The sequence below is a fragment of the Molossus molossus genome, unplaced genomic scaffold (genome assembly GCF_014108415.1).
Source record: "Molossus molossus isolate mMolMol1 unplaced genomic scaffold, mMolMol1.p scaffold_m16_p_4, whole genome shotgun sequence".
Lineage (NCBI taxonomy): Eukaryota > Metazoa > Chordata > Mammalia > Chiroptera > Molossidae > Molossus > Molossus molossus.
Window position 1 is genome coordinate 96664458 of NW_023425377.1, and position 13201 is coordinate 96677658.

Here is a 13201-nt window from a genome sequence, read left to right on the forward strand (position 1 = left end):
AATGCCAAACTTTTCTGTGGTGGTTGTACCAATTTACAAACAATGTATGCGAGTACCTGTCTCCACCATACTCACCGCCCAATGTAATATTAAACTTTTGGATCTTTGCCATATCAGATGGAGGGAAGGGGTACCTTACATATACTTGAAATGGATTTTCTTATTAATCCATGTAACAGTAAGTGCTATTATTATCATCATTTATATATGAGCAAATTAAGGTTTGTAGAAGTTAGATTACTTGCTCAAAGTCACTCAGAAAAAAGGTGGAAGAGTCAAGATTAAATCCACCCTGTGTGTATCTTGAATAGGGGTGTCCCTATTATGTGATGCAGTATTAAGGAACACAGCCAAATAGCCTTAAAACTTAACTTGTATTTCTCATAAATATTTTTGACAACTCAAAACTTAATTTAGCCCTGGCCGGTTTGGCTCAGCGGTTAGAGGGTCAGCCTGCGGTCCAGAGAGGCCCGAGTTCAGTTCCCGCTAAGGGCGTGTACCTCAGTTGCAGTTTGTCCCTGGCCCTGGTTGGGTCATGCGGGTGGCAGCCACCCAATGGGTCCCTTTCATGTCAATGTTTCTCTCTCTCTCTCTCTCTCCCTCCCACTCTATCTGAACAACAAAAAACTTAATTTATAAGGTATAGCCAGATTTTGTAGTATGTTAGTAGCAGCATTATCAGTATGGTTATCACTGTAGCCTAGTTTAAAAAAACATCCTAGTCAATAGTGCCAGCAGCTTTCACATGACTAGTTCTGAAAAGTTTCATCCCATCGCCAAAACTTTGGCCCTCATGGTCCACACTCAGTGGCCTATTTCCCAGCTAGTAGAAGACAGAGGGATGATTGTATACTAATTGAAATAAAACTTCAGTAAGCCTAGAATGCTCATGTAACAATAACATGCTAGAAATCTGAAAGATGACATGAGAATTACAATGGAACTTTTCTTCTCCATAGTTCAAAATAATTAGCAAATATTAAATTCTGGTCTTCCCCACATGTTGATGGAGTAAACTTGTAAAACAAACAGCCAAAAACCATGTGACTATTCCCTGCCACCTTTGACATTGGAGAGAATGTGCATGAGTGAAGGAACTATCTGAGAATCACATGCTCACAACATTTCAGGCTACAATTTGGCAACATTATATATGCATTTACTGGGTGTGGGCTTTCAGCATGTTACAGGTTTGACTTGTTTGCAGCTCTCAGTGGCATGTTTGAGGTCTCTGCCAGCCAGGAGAGGTTTCACAAGAGAAAACACTGTTACGCCAACCTAAGCTCACAACCATTAAAGTCAGCCTAAGAATCTCCGGGACGGCACTTCACATCAATGCGGAAAGCGTGAAGCATTTAATAAATGGTGCTGGGGCAAATGTGTGTCCATCTGGAAAAACAATAAATTGGGAGTATGTCTTATATCTTGTATTAAAATGAATTTCAGATGGGCAAAAGATTTAAATGGTCAAGGCAAAAAAAAGTCTGATAAAAAGTATCTCAGGTGAGAGAGGCTTTTTATAGTATGACATAATAGTCAGAACCCATAAAAGAAAATATTAATGAATTAGACTTCCAACTTTTAAAAATTCTGCATAGAAAAAAACCCATCATAAAGTCAAAGACAAATGGAAAAATTTATTCCAACTCATATCACAGACCAAGTATTCATTTTCATAATATATAAAGCTTCTACAAATAAATAAGAAAACATACTTAGAAAAGTGGACAAGGAATATGAATTTACAGTTTTCCAAAATGAAAATACAATGGCTCTTAAACTGATGTTCAAAACTCCCTCATAAGAAAAGAAGTGCAAATTAAAAATGCATTGTGAATCTGGCCGGTGTGGCTGAGTGATTGAGTGTCAACCCATGCACCAGGAAGTCGCCGGTTCGATTCCCGGTCGGGACACATGCCCAGGTTGTGGGCCCGATCCCCAATGGGGGGCATGCAGGAGGCGGCCAGTCGATGTTCTCTCTCATTGATGTTTCTGTCTCTCCCTCTCATTCCTCTCTCTCTAAAAAGTCAATAAAGGGAAAAATATATATACTGTGATTGTCAAAAATTCAAAAGTTAATAGCCTGAATTGGCCAGGCTACGGGGAAACATATAGTCATACATTATTGGTGAAAGAAATTTGGTAATCTTTATTAAAAACAAATGCTTATACGCTTCGACCTATCAATTCTACTTCTAGGAGAATGTAATTTTAAAGAGGGTGCTCAGGAAAGGACTCACTGAGAAGGAGGAGAGGGAGTGAGCCATTTTGATAGAACACCAAATGCTAAGGCGGGTTTAAAGACCTCAAGTCATGTGATAGAAACAGCAAAATGGCCAGAGTGGAATAAGCGAGGGGAGATACTATTGGAAGATATGTCAGAAAAGTATTGATGGGGCAAGACATGTGGGGTCTCATAGGTCATGTTAAGGACTTCAGCTTTTCTCTAAGAAAATGGAGAAATCACTGGAATATTTTGAGCAGAGGAGCAACCTGATGTGACCTACATTTTTAAAAGAGCACTCTAGCTGCTGTGATAAGAACGAAGGAGTGGGTCAGGCAGCAGTGAGGCAGCAATGGCATGAGGCAAGAGATGACAATAGATAGAATTGTGATTATAGTAGAGGTGGTGATAAGTGACCAGGTTGTGGTATATTTTGAAGGTAGAGTCACCTGGATTTGCTGACAGATTCTGTTTGGGGTAGAGAGAAAGAAAGAGTCTAGAATAAGTCTCAGATTTTGTACCTGAAAAACCGAAAAGACTGAGTTGCCATCAACCTAGTTAAAGAAATCTAAGAGAGGAGCAGATTTGGAAGGAGGTCAGGTGTCAAATTATGGACATGATCATGTTGAGATGCTTGTTAGACATTCAAATGCATATATCAAATAAACAGTTTGCTATATGAATTTGTATTTCTTGAGAGAAATCTAGGCTGAAGTTATAAATTAGGAAGATAGCATGTAAAAAGTGATAATTAAAGTCTGAAGAGGATGAGGTCACCAGTGGAGTTAGTGCAGATGGAGAAAAGAACTAAGAAATTATCCTACAGCGCTGCAACATTTAGAGGCGGGAATGATAAAGAGGAGCCAGCAAAAGGGACTCGGGAGAAGCAACCAATGAGGTAAAGGAAAACCACAAGTGTAGTGCCTGGAAGCCAAATAAAGCAAATACACCAAGAAGAGATCAAGTGAACTACTGCTGATGGATCAGGACAGAAGTGGGCTGAGAATGGGGCATTAGATCTATTGATGTGGGTCATCAATGAACTTGACAACACACACATGTTTTGAGCACTAGTAGGATGAATTCATGACAGGAACAGATTCAAGAAAGTAGAGAATCCCCCTGGCCAGGTGGCTTGGTTGGGTTGGAGTATTGTATTGTACACCAAAAGGTTGCAGGTTTGATTCCTGGTCAGGGCACATAGCTGGGTTGTGAGTTTGATCCCTGGTTGGGACACGTATCAGAGACAACCAATCGATGTTTCTCTCACATTGATGTTTCTCTCATTCCCTTCCTCTTTCTCTAAAAAGAAAAAAACAAAAACAAAAAACAGAAACATATCCTCAGGTGAGGATTAAAAAAAGAGAGAATCTAGTCTCAAAATGTAACTACCAGTTTATAGGAACTCTAAGAGAGAGAGGAACATACTAGTCAAAACCATGAGGATGCAAGCAGCCAAACCCTGAATGTGGGAACTTCTACAGAAAAAAATCACCTACGAAACAAAACAAAACCCCACAATTGGTATGAAAAAAGCAGGGAGGGAAACTATTAGGGATGAAAAAAAACTTAAAGGACATGTGTTGAGAGCCTGATTTGAACAAATCTATTATAAAAGATGATTTTGAGACAATCTAGGAAATTTAACCCCTGATTAGGTATTTAGATTTGTTGGATGTGACATCAGTGGTGTTGGCATTTTTTTAGTCATTATCTGTCAGAGGTGTATACTAGAATATTTACAGGTGAAATGATATGATGTCTGGGATTTGCTTTAAAATACTCCATGGCCGGTTTTGCTCAGTGGTTAGAGCATTGGCTTGTGAACTGTAGAGTCCCGGGTTCAGTTTCTGCTGAGGGCACGTACCTCGGTTGCAGTTTGTCCCCAGCCCGGTTGGGGTTGTGTGGGTGGCAACCACTCGATGTGTCTCTCTCACATCAATGTTTCTCTCTCTCTCTCTTCCCCCCTTTCTCCTTCCTGCTCTATCTGAAGATAAATGCAAAAATGTCCTCGGGTGAGGATAAAAAAAATAAGTAAATAAAATACTCCAGAAGATTTAGGGAAGGAGGGTCAATGAACTAAGATTGACAAAATGTTTTATAATGGTTACCTGACAAAGTAGTCACCCAACTTAAAAAAAAATGTTTATAATTATTGAAATTGGGTAATGATATATGGAGGTTCATTATCCTTTCTCTACCTTTGTGTATGCTTGAAATTTTTTCAAAATACTTTTTAAAAATAAGACAAGAGCTAGTTTCAAGAAATACAGATATCTCTTTCAGGCTTTTTGCTATAAACGGTAACAGAGATGAAAGGATGGCCAGAAGGGAAGGGAGCTTGAAGTCGTTTATTTATTTATTTTTTTAAGGTGGGAGACGTAAAGGCATATTTGTATGCTCTGGGAGAGATGAGGCAGAGAGAGAAAATTTGATAATGCAGAGAAGGGAGAATTGTTGGGGCAAAGTTTTTGAATTAGCAGAGATAAGATCTGGTACAAGTGTGGGAGTACTGGTTTGAAATAGGAGTGTGGACAGTTTACCCACAGTAATTAGGAGGCGAGACAAGACAGAGAAGGTGGGCACAGATGGGAGAGGAGAAGGGAGGAGCTTGTTGAAATTTTCTTTTAAAGCCTTTAGTTCCCTCAGTGAAATCGAATGCAGGGTTATAAGGTAAGAGGTAGGATGTGGGCAGTGTTGGAGGTTTGAGTAAGAAAGGAGTAGACTAGTTTGTCAAGGAGGGCGGAAGAGAGCACGTACCGGGTACATATGGTATCTCCATCATGCCAACTGCCAGGCAGCATTAACAGCCTAATGGAATTCAGTGGCCAGTAATTTACAGTGAGCCTGATGGACAGGGGTTTTTCTCTGGCCAGATTCCATGAATGAGTGCAGGTGAGAAAGAGGTGGAGTTTTGCCAGGATTGAGGTTTTGCCAAGTAAGAATTTGGAAGTGTGAGAACACCCAGGAGCTGAGAGTGCTGTCATTTAGAATAGAGCTATATTGCTGTAACAAAGCAACCCAACATTAATTCTGTGACTTAAAGCAGATTTTATTTCTATTTTAAAGCAACAGGCAGAAGTGACCATTCCAGTTCACTAGGTCTCAGCTTCAAATGATCATTTAAGAAACTAAGGGGCCTTCTGTCTTGTTTCTCTTTCATGACCTAGGGCTTTTTTTTCTCTTCTAAATCACAGATACTGAGTAGCAGGCACATCTTTTACCAGTTATCAGGAGGGGAACATAAAGTGTGCGGAGGAAGCATCACCCATGTTTTAAGGGCCTAGCCTCCAAGTGCCACACATTAGGCTTATATCCCATTAGAAAAAACTGTTAGCGCTGTGGCTACAGTAAAATGTGAGGAAGTCCAGGAAATGCAGTGTGTATGGTCAGCTATGTGCTTAGCTACAATTCTGTAATTATGAAGAAAAGAGTGGCTCTTGCATCTCAGCCACCGACATGCCATCCAGACTGAGGAAGACCCGGAAACTTCGGGGCCACGTGAGCCACGGCCACAGCCACATTGGCAAGCACGGGAAGCACCCGCGAGGCCGAGGTAATGCTGGTGGCTTGCATCATCGCAGGATCAACTTTGACAAATATCACCCAGGTTACTTCGGAAAAGTTGGTATGAGGCATTACCACTTAAAGAGGAACCAGAGCTTCCGCGCAACTGTCAGCCTTGATAAATTGTGGACCTTGGTCAGTGAACAGACACGGGTAAACGCTGCCAGAAACAAGACTGGAGCTGCTCTGTCACTGATGTGGTGCGATCGGGCCACTACTCAGTTCCGGGGAAGGGAGAGCTCCCAAAGCAGCCTGTCATTGTGAAGGCCAAGTTCTTCAGCAGGAGAGCTGAAGAGGAGAGTAAGGGTGTTGGCGGGGCCTGTGTCCTGGTAGCTTGAAGCCACCTGGAAGGAAGTTCCCAAAAGCAGCCTAGAAATTCTTCAGCAGAAATGCTGAGGAGAATATGAAGGGCATTGGCAAGGCTGAAGAGCTGAGAAGGTGATGCTGTCAGTGGAGTCACATGGAGGGGAGTTCACTAAAATGTTCACAAGTGCTTTTGTCTTCTGGTCTGAGTGTAGCTTTTTTGGCACCTCTTCTTCCCTACCTGTGCTTCAAGTTCTAGGAATTAAGGGTATCAGGGCCTGGGTTCTTCTGCCAACCACTCTGAGAAAGTGTGCAAGAGATAACACCAACACTTAGAGGCCTTGGTCTGTGGCCCGACTTGAACTTTTCATTTATAAAGTGAGAATGATACCTGTTAAAAAAAAAAAAAAGAAAACGAGTAGATTTTAGTAGACCGTTAAAACTCTGTGCAAGGCAGTGATTATAATAACTGACCAAAGGGTTTATGCTAAGTAACGAGTAATGAGGGAACCTGAGGAGTCTAAGGCATAGCTGAAAGGCGGTAGTCAAGGGACTGTAGAGCTCAGTGGAATGAAAGAACTTTTGGGGATGGGGTACTAGAGGGGATAGTGGTGGTACCAGAGGGATGCTTGACATTGAGAATCTGAAGGAGTTATTGATAAAGATAATGTCAAGATCTAGGGTATGATTTCAGAGTAAGTGACTGATACAGGGCCAAAGGCAACATCATAGGGGAGAAAATAGGTCGAGGAAGCAAGGTCCGGATATTGGAAGGCTGACCCAGAATCATGATAGAAGCACTCTTGGAGAAAGGGACCATGAGCCAATTGCTAAGATCTTTGCGAAATGAAGGCAAATGACAATAAGGGATAGTAGGTGGTAAATCTGATGAAGAGAGATTCACAGCTGGGGGTTGGGGGGATGGGAGTAGTTTGAAAGTGGCATTGAGGAGCAAGAAGAACCCTTCTCCATCCCCAGGCCTGAATGCCATACAGGATGTGAGAGAGAGAACGGCCACCATAGAGAGAGCTATAGGGGCAGTGATACTCATGGGGAGATTCAGGTTTCAACTCAAGCAAGACAGTGAAGGGGGCCTTCGCACAGCAGGCTGAGAGTGTGTCGGGATTTTGTTGCTAACTGGCTGGGCATTACAGTGAGCACAGGGGAAAGTTTTGAGAGTAAGAGGAGGGTACGAGGAAATGGGATTGCAGTCATAGGGGGATTGGAGTAAATGACATGGAGATGACCTGGGAGTCCACTGGCTTCTTGTGGTGTTGATGTAACCAGAGATAAAGGGCTAATGTGATTATTCTAATGGTTTCAGGGCAGATCATTGGCAAGGCTGTAAGTGTGTGTATGGGACATCTCTTTGCTCTTGCTGGTGCACACAAAGGGAGGGGAAGGGCTGTCCGAATTCCAGCACAGAGTAAGAAAAACAGCTGTCCTTTGTAAAGGACTTCCCACCTGGAGGGGAAGGTCAGGGCTGTCTTCAGGCTTCTCGGTTGTTAAAGCTTCTGACGGGTATAGTGGCTTCTCCCGGGCCTCACTTTGGGACCACGCGACTAGGAAGCCTGTAGGACAAGCAGCAACAAGATCACTTCTTTCCCCACACTCCCCAGGCTCGGTTCATCAAGTTGTCACATGAGTCTCACTTCAGGGGAAATTCCTGTCAAAATGAATTCCTGCTCGAGAAGTCTTTCTGCCACTTTCAGCCTCTGACTTCAGAGCACAGTGGTCTGTCCCCTGCCGGTGCAACCTCTCCAGTGCCCGAGAAACACGCCCCTCCCTGCCACACCGCACAATGCAGGGACTCCACAGCAATGTCTGCTGACCTTGTGCTGTCAGCGGGTGGTAGGTAGGGAGAGAGGATGGGGCAGTCCGCAGTGATGATATTCTTCTAGGCCACTCAGTGTGAGGGGATGAAGTGCTCGGCAAAATGTACAGACGGCTCCACTCAAAAATCCCTTCACCACCCCAATACCCGTTCAACTTGTTCCTTATTTAAAAGGCCAATTAAATCTGTGACATTTAGGCAGCAGACAACCTTTTTAAAAGAAAAGTTTATCCCTGGCCAGTTTGGCTCAGCGGTTAGAGCGTTGGCCCGTGGAACAGGGAGTCACAGGTTTGATTCTGGCCAAGGGCGCATACCTCTGTTGCTCTTTGTCCCCAGCCCTGGTTGGGATCGTGTGCGTGGCAGTCACTGTGTCCCTCTCACATTGATGTTTCTCGCACACGTGCTCTCTTCCTTCCTCCCGCTCTAAATGGAAAAATATCCTTGGGTGAGGATTAAAAAAAAAAGAAAAGTTTAAATTTATCCTTGATATTCAATGAAAATAGTGTTTCAGGAACCCTCACAAGTAGGAAAAACTTGTGCATTTGTCACAATGTCTAAGAAAATCGAAGCATATATTGATCTCAGGGTGACCTGCACTGGGAGAATTAGTCTAATATCCAGGTTATGTGTCTCTTTGGTTAAAACAAATCAAACAGCTTGTCAAATCTGTCCTATGGTATAACCAAGCCATAATTTATCATCCATTTTTAAGGAATTATAATTCCTTTGGGTCCTTTCCTGGCATATCCCCCAGAGTCTTCCTGTTGCATTTCTAGTTTATGAATCAAGCCTTTCATTGATTTATTTATTAAAAAAGTATTTCTTTCCTTAGCAACTACTCTAGCATAGATTTATTCTAGGCACTTAGGAGGTTATAAGGGCAATTCATTCTCAGACCTGCAGGAGTTTACAATCTTTTTGGGATGTCAAGAGAAAAAGAAAGAAAGGAGAGAGGAAGTAAGAGGGGGAGGAGGAAGAAGGAAGAAAGGATGCATTTAAAGTGGTCAAAATATAACTCGGCCAGTGTGACTCAGTGTATTGAGCGGACTGAGAGGTCCCGGTTCAATTCCTGGTCAGGGCCCAGGTTGTGGGCTTGATCCCGTTGGACAGAGCTGATCAATGTTTCTCTCTCACATCAATGTTCTCTCTCTCTCCCTTCCTCTCTCTCTAAAAAAGTCAATAAAAACATATTTTTAAGTACATATATATATGTTTTATCTTAAATTCAAAAAGAAATATGTGAAACCCATGAAAAGAAAACTATAAAATGTTATTATGAGCCATAAAACAAGACTTATATAAATGGAGAGACCTGCCAGGTTCCCAGATGAGAAAACTTGGTGCTGGAACAATATCAAATATACCAAATTAATCCAAAGTTCAGTGCACCTCCATAAATATTCCAACACCAAATTTTAAAACTTCCCAAGTTGATCATAAAAACAATTGGGAAAGGTAAATATGCACCAAAAAAGATTTTTAAAAGAATAAAATAGAGCCCTGGCCAGTTTGGCTCAGCGGTTAGAGCATCAGCCCACGGACCAGAGAGTCCCCGGTTCGGTTCCTGCTAAGGGCATGTACCTTGGTTTCGGTTCCTCCCTGGCTCCAGTTGGGGTTGTGTGGGTGGCAACCAGTTGATGTGTCTCTTTCACATCGATGTTTCTCTCTCTCTCTTTATCCCTCTCTCCCTCCTGTACTATCTGAAGATGAATGCAAAAATGTCCTTGGGTGATGATAAGAAAAAAAAAAAAGAATAAAATTGAGCCTTGCCCTCTAACATATTAAAATCCAAATCTGCCCTGGCCAGTTTGGCTCAGCAGTTAGAGCGTCAGCCCGCAGACCAAAGAGTCCCGGGTTCGGTTTCCGCTAAGGATATGTACCTCGGTTGAGGTTCGTCCCTGGCCCCAGTTGGGGTTGTGTGAGTGGCAGCCAGTCGATGTATCTCTCTCACAGCGATGTTTCTCTCTTTCTTCCTCCCTCGCTCCCTCCCGCTCTATCTGAAAATAAATGCAAAAATCTCCTCGGGTGAGGATAAAAAAAAAATCCAAATCTGTAATGATTAAAATGTGAGAATTGACTGGAAAAAAACAAATGGAAGAGAATAGGAAGTCCATTAAAAACAGTTGGAAGTTAACACTAACATCTTATAGAATTGTTGTTTTTTTTATATGCTGGACACCATTTTAATATTTGATGATAGAACAAAGTGATTTTGAAAATATAATTTGGAAGGGAAAAATTATGATGCTGTAATAAAATTTATTTCATTTTTATCTACTTGTGTGTGTAAATAAGGTTTCTCAGTATTTACAACTATAAAAACAGTATAAATTAATGTTGAATCTGTTTCATTTTTTAATGAGTAGTCTTCATCTAGTTCCATTGTCATTGAAAAATTCATTTATAACACAATTTTATTTTTTATGGTTAAGAATTATATATTATGTTCTATTGATAATTTTTGTACTACTAATGATTAAAATGATAAAACTATTTTAATATTTAGAGCTTTATTTTTTTTATCCTCACTCGAGGACACTTCTTTTTTTCCCATTTTTTGTTCAGATAGAGCAGGAGGGAGAGAGAGGGAGAGAGAGAGAGGGAAACATCGACGTGAAAGGGACACATTGAGTGGCTGCCACCCACACGACCTAACCAGGGCCGGGGACAAACTGCAACCGAGGTACATGTCCTTAGCGGGAACTGAACCCAGGGTCTCTCTGGACCGCAGGCCAACGCTCTAACCGCTGAGCCAAACTGGCCAGGGCTAGAACTTTATTAACCCAGGAAAATTTTAATTTAATTCATATACATATTTCATTACAGAGTATAGTAATTGAATAATCAAAGATTTTCAAGTATTAAACATGTTTTATATTAAGATAAAATTATGTGGGAGATGTGGAATAAAAATAGTTCAAGGATATCAAAGAATGATGAAAAATCTCTGGGACAGTTGGATTGCATTATATATACATGTGTATATATTTACAGTGATATAACAGGGTTTACAAGAAAGAAAAAATGTACATTAACAATATTTAAATCCCACTTATACTTTGAGTAGAAATACTAAATGAAAACTGTAGCTCTGCCCTGGCTGGTGTGCCTCAGTTGGTTGAGTGTCGTCCCATGCACTGAAAGGTCACTGGTTCGATTCCCAGTCAGGGCATATGCCCGGGTTGCAGACTTGAACCCCAGTAGGGGGTGTGCAGGAGGCAGCTGATTGATGTTTCTCTCTCTCCCTCTCCCTTCCTCTCTCTAAAAAAAAGTCAATAAAAACATAAAGCAGCCCTGGCTGGTTTGGCTCAGTGGTTAGAGCCTGTGGTCCAGAGATACCCGGGTTCAGTCCCCGCTAGGGACATGTACCTCTGTTGCAGTTTGTCCCCGGTCCTTGTTGGGTCGTGCAGGAGGCAGCCATTCCATGTGTCCCTTTCACGTTGATGTTTCTCTCTCTCTCTCTCTCCCTCCCACTCTATCTGAATAAAAAAAATGGAAAAATGTCCTCGGGTGAGGATAACAAATAAAAAAATAAAGCAAACAAAAAAAATCCTGTGGCTCAAAGAATAAGCATTGATTAGGGCCTGGAGAAAGAGGAAGTGCAGGCTTTGTTAAGCAAGTACTTTGGTAGCTAGAGGTGTCTTGACTAAGTCTTAAAAGCCAAGATACTCAGGGAGGCAAGTAAATTTGGAAGGGGCTGATATTTAGTGTTATTTTTCTTTTAAAATGCATCTTAAAAAAGTCTGTATGTGAGAAATTACCAGATATATTGATATAATTGCTTATGTGATGTTCTTCTACAATAATTTGCCTTGTGAGAGTATAGCATTGTAGTCCAGAAAACAGATCTGGAGCCAGACTGATGAGGTCAAATCGCTGTGTACAGATACTTAACTTTGTACATCTGTTTTCTCATCTGTAGAATGGGAATAATAACATACTTGCCCTGTAGGGTTGTTGGCAGAATTAAATGAGATACTAGAAGGGAAATGGCTTACAACAAGGTCTGGGACACAGTAAGTGCTATGGGTGGCCTTGCTATTATTTTTAAGACATGGTGTGCCATTCCTAAGAATATCAGAGATGACTTGATATATGAGTAAGGGACATTTGATATGCAAATTGGTGCATATTCAGCTTAAATAATGAATTTCCATGCTATATGTTACTATTCAGTCGTCAAATATTAACTTGTTAGCTACTGGTTTGTGGTGGTCTATCTGGTGCATCTTTTAAAGTGTTTTATAATTTTTATAGTCACTAAAATAAAAGAATTTATTTAACTTAGTGTATGAGGTTTAAAGAAAAACATATGAATCAAAATTGAATTTTTTCCAACAATTAATCTGAAATCACATCTTGCTGTCTAGTTTAATCAAATCACAACTCATGAACTGTAATGTTTTATAAACACAATTCTTAAAAGGTTGAAAAGTCAAATAGGTTTGAGTAAGGCTGGATTGTACCATAAAATTACTAAAACGTTGAATAAAAAAAAAAAGTACAAGATTGTCAAAATATCTGCATTAAACTTTCTAGTTGGACTCTGGCACTATTACTCCATTAAAGATATCACTGAATGACCACATATACATTTTTTTAACTGAATAAAATTGAACTATAGTCTTGGTCAACATCACTGGTAGGTCCCAATGGAATCACATTAACTTTTTCAAGCTACAATATTTACATCCGATACACTGCAGAAGTAATGCATGGGTGGGTATTCACCTTGGTAATATACAGCAATGGACTGAAAATTTAGCCTGTATGATAAATGAGTTTTATAAACTGTTTAACTCATAATAACAATCATTAGCTCTGCTTTTGGCCTGAAGTAATTAATGGAAGAAAGAAAGGAAGGCAGACATAGAACAGCAATTTTTAAACGTTTTTGGGTTGGGGAACCTCAAAGAGAATCTGAAAATTATGGGCTCTTCAGAAAAAAAACACAAACTGAACATTCATATAATGCTGTGTAAGTAATTTCAGGGAATCTGACTGATGTGTCTCAAAGTATTGTCCCTGAGCCATCGGTATCCTAATTTCTTGAGGTTCTAGTTAAAAGTTAAGACCCTTGAGTCCCACTGTGGACTTACTGCAGTCTTACAGGATTAGGCCTAGAAATAAGACTTTTAACAATGTGCACAGGTGAGACTATTTAAAAATAAACTTTATTTTTTATCAAAGGAAAACCCATACACACACATTCATTGTATCATTTTAAAAGTCAAACAGTCCTAAAAGGTTTATAATAAAAAACAGCATTCTTG

The 13201-nt window shown here is 40.7% G+C and overlaps 1 pseudogene; it reads left to right on the forward strand.

The window, feature by feature from the left end:
* The first annotated feature begins 5680 nt into the window (after window positions 1-5680).
* On the forward strand, window positions 5681-6129 carry LOC118616220 (annotated as a pseudogene).
* Window positions 6130-13201: the final 7072 nt, after the last annotated feature.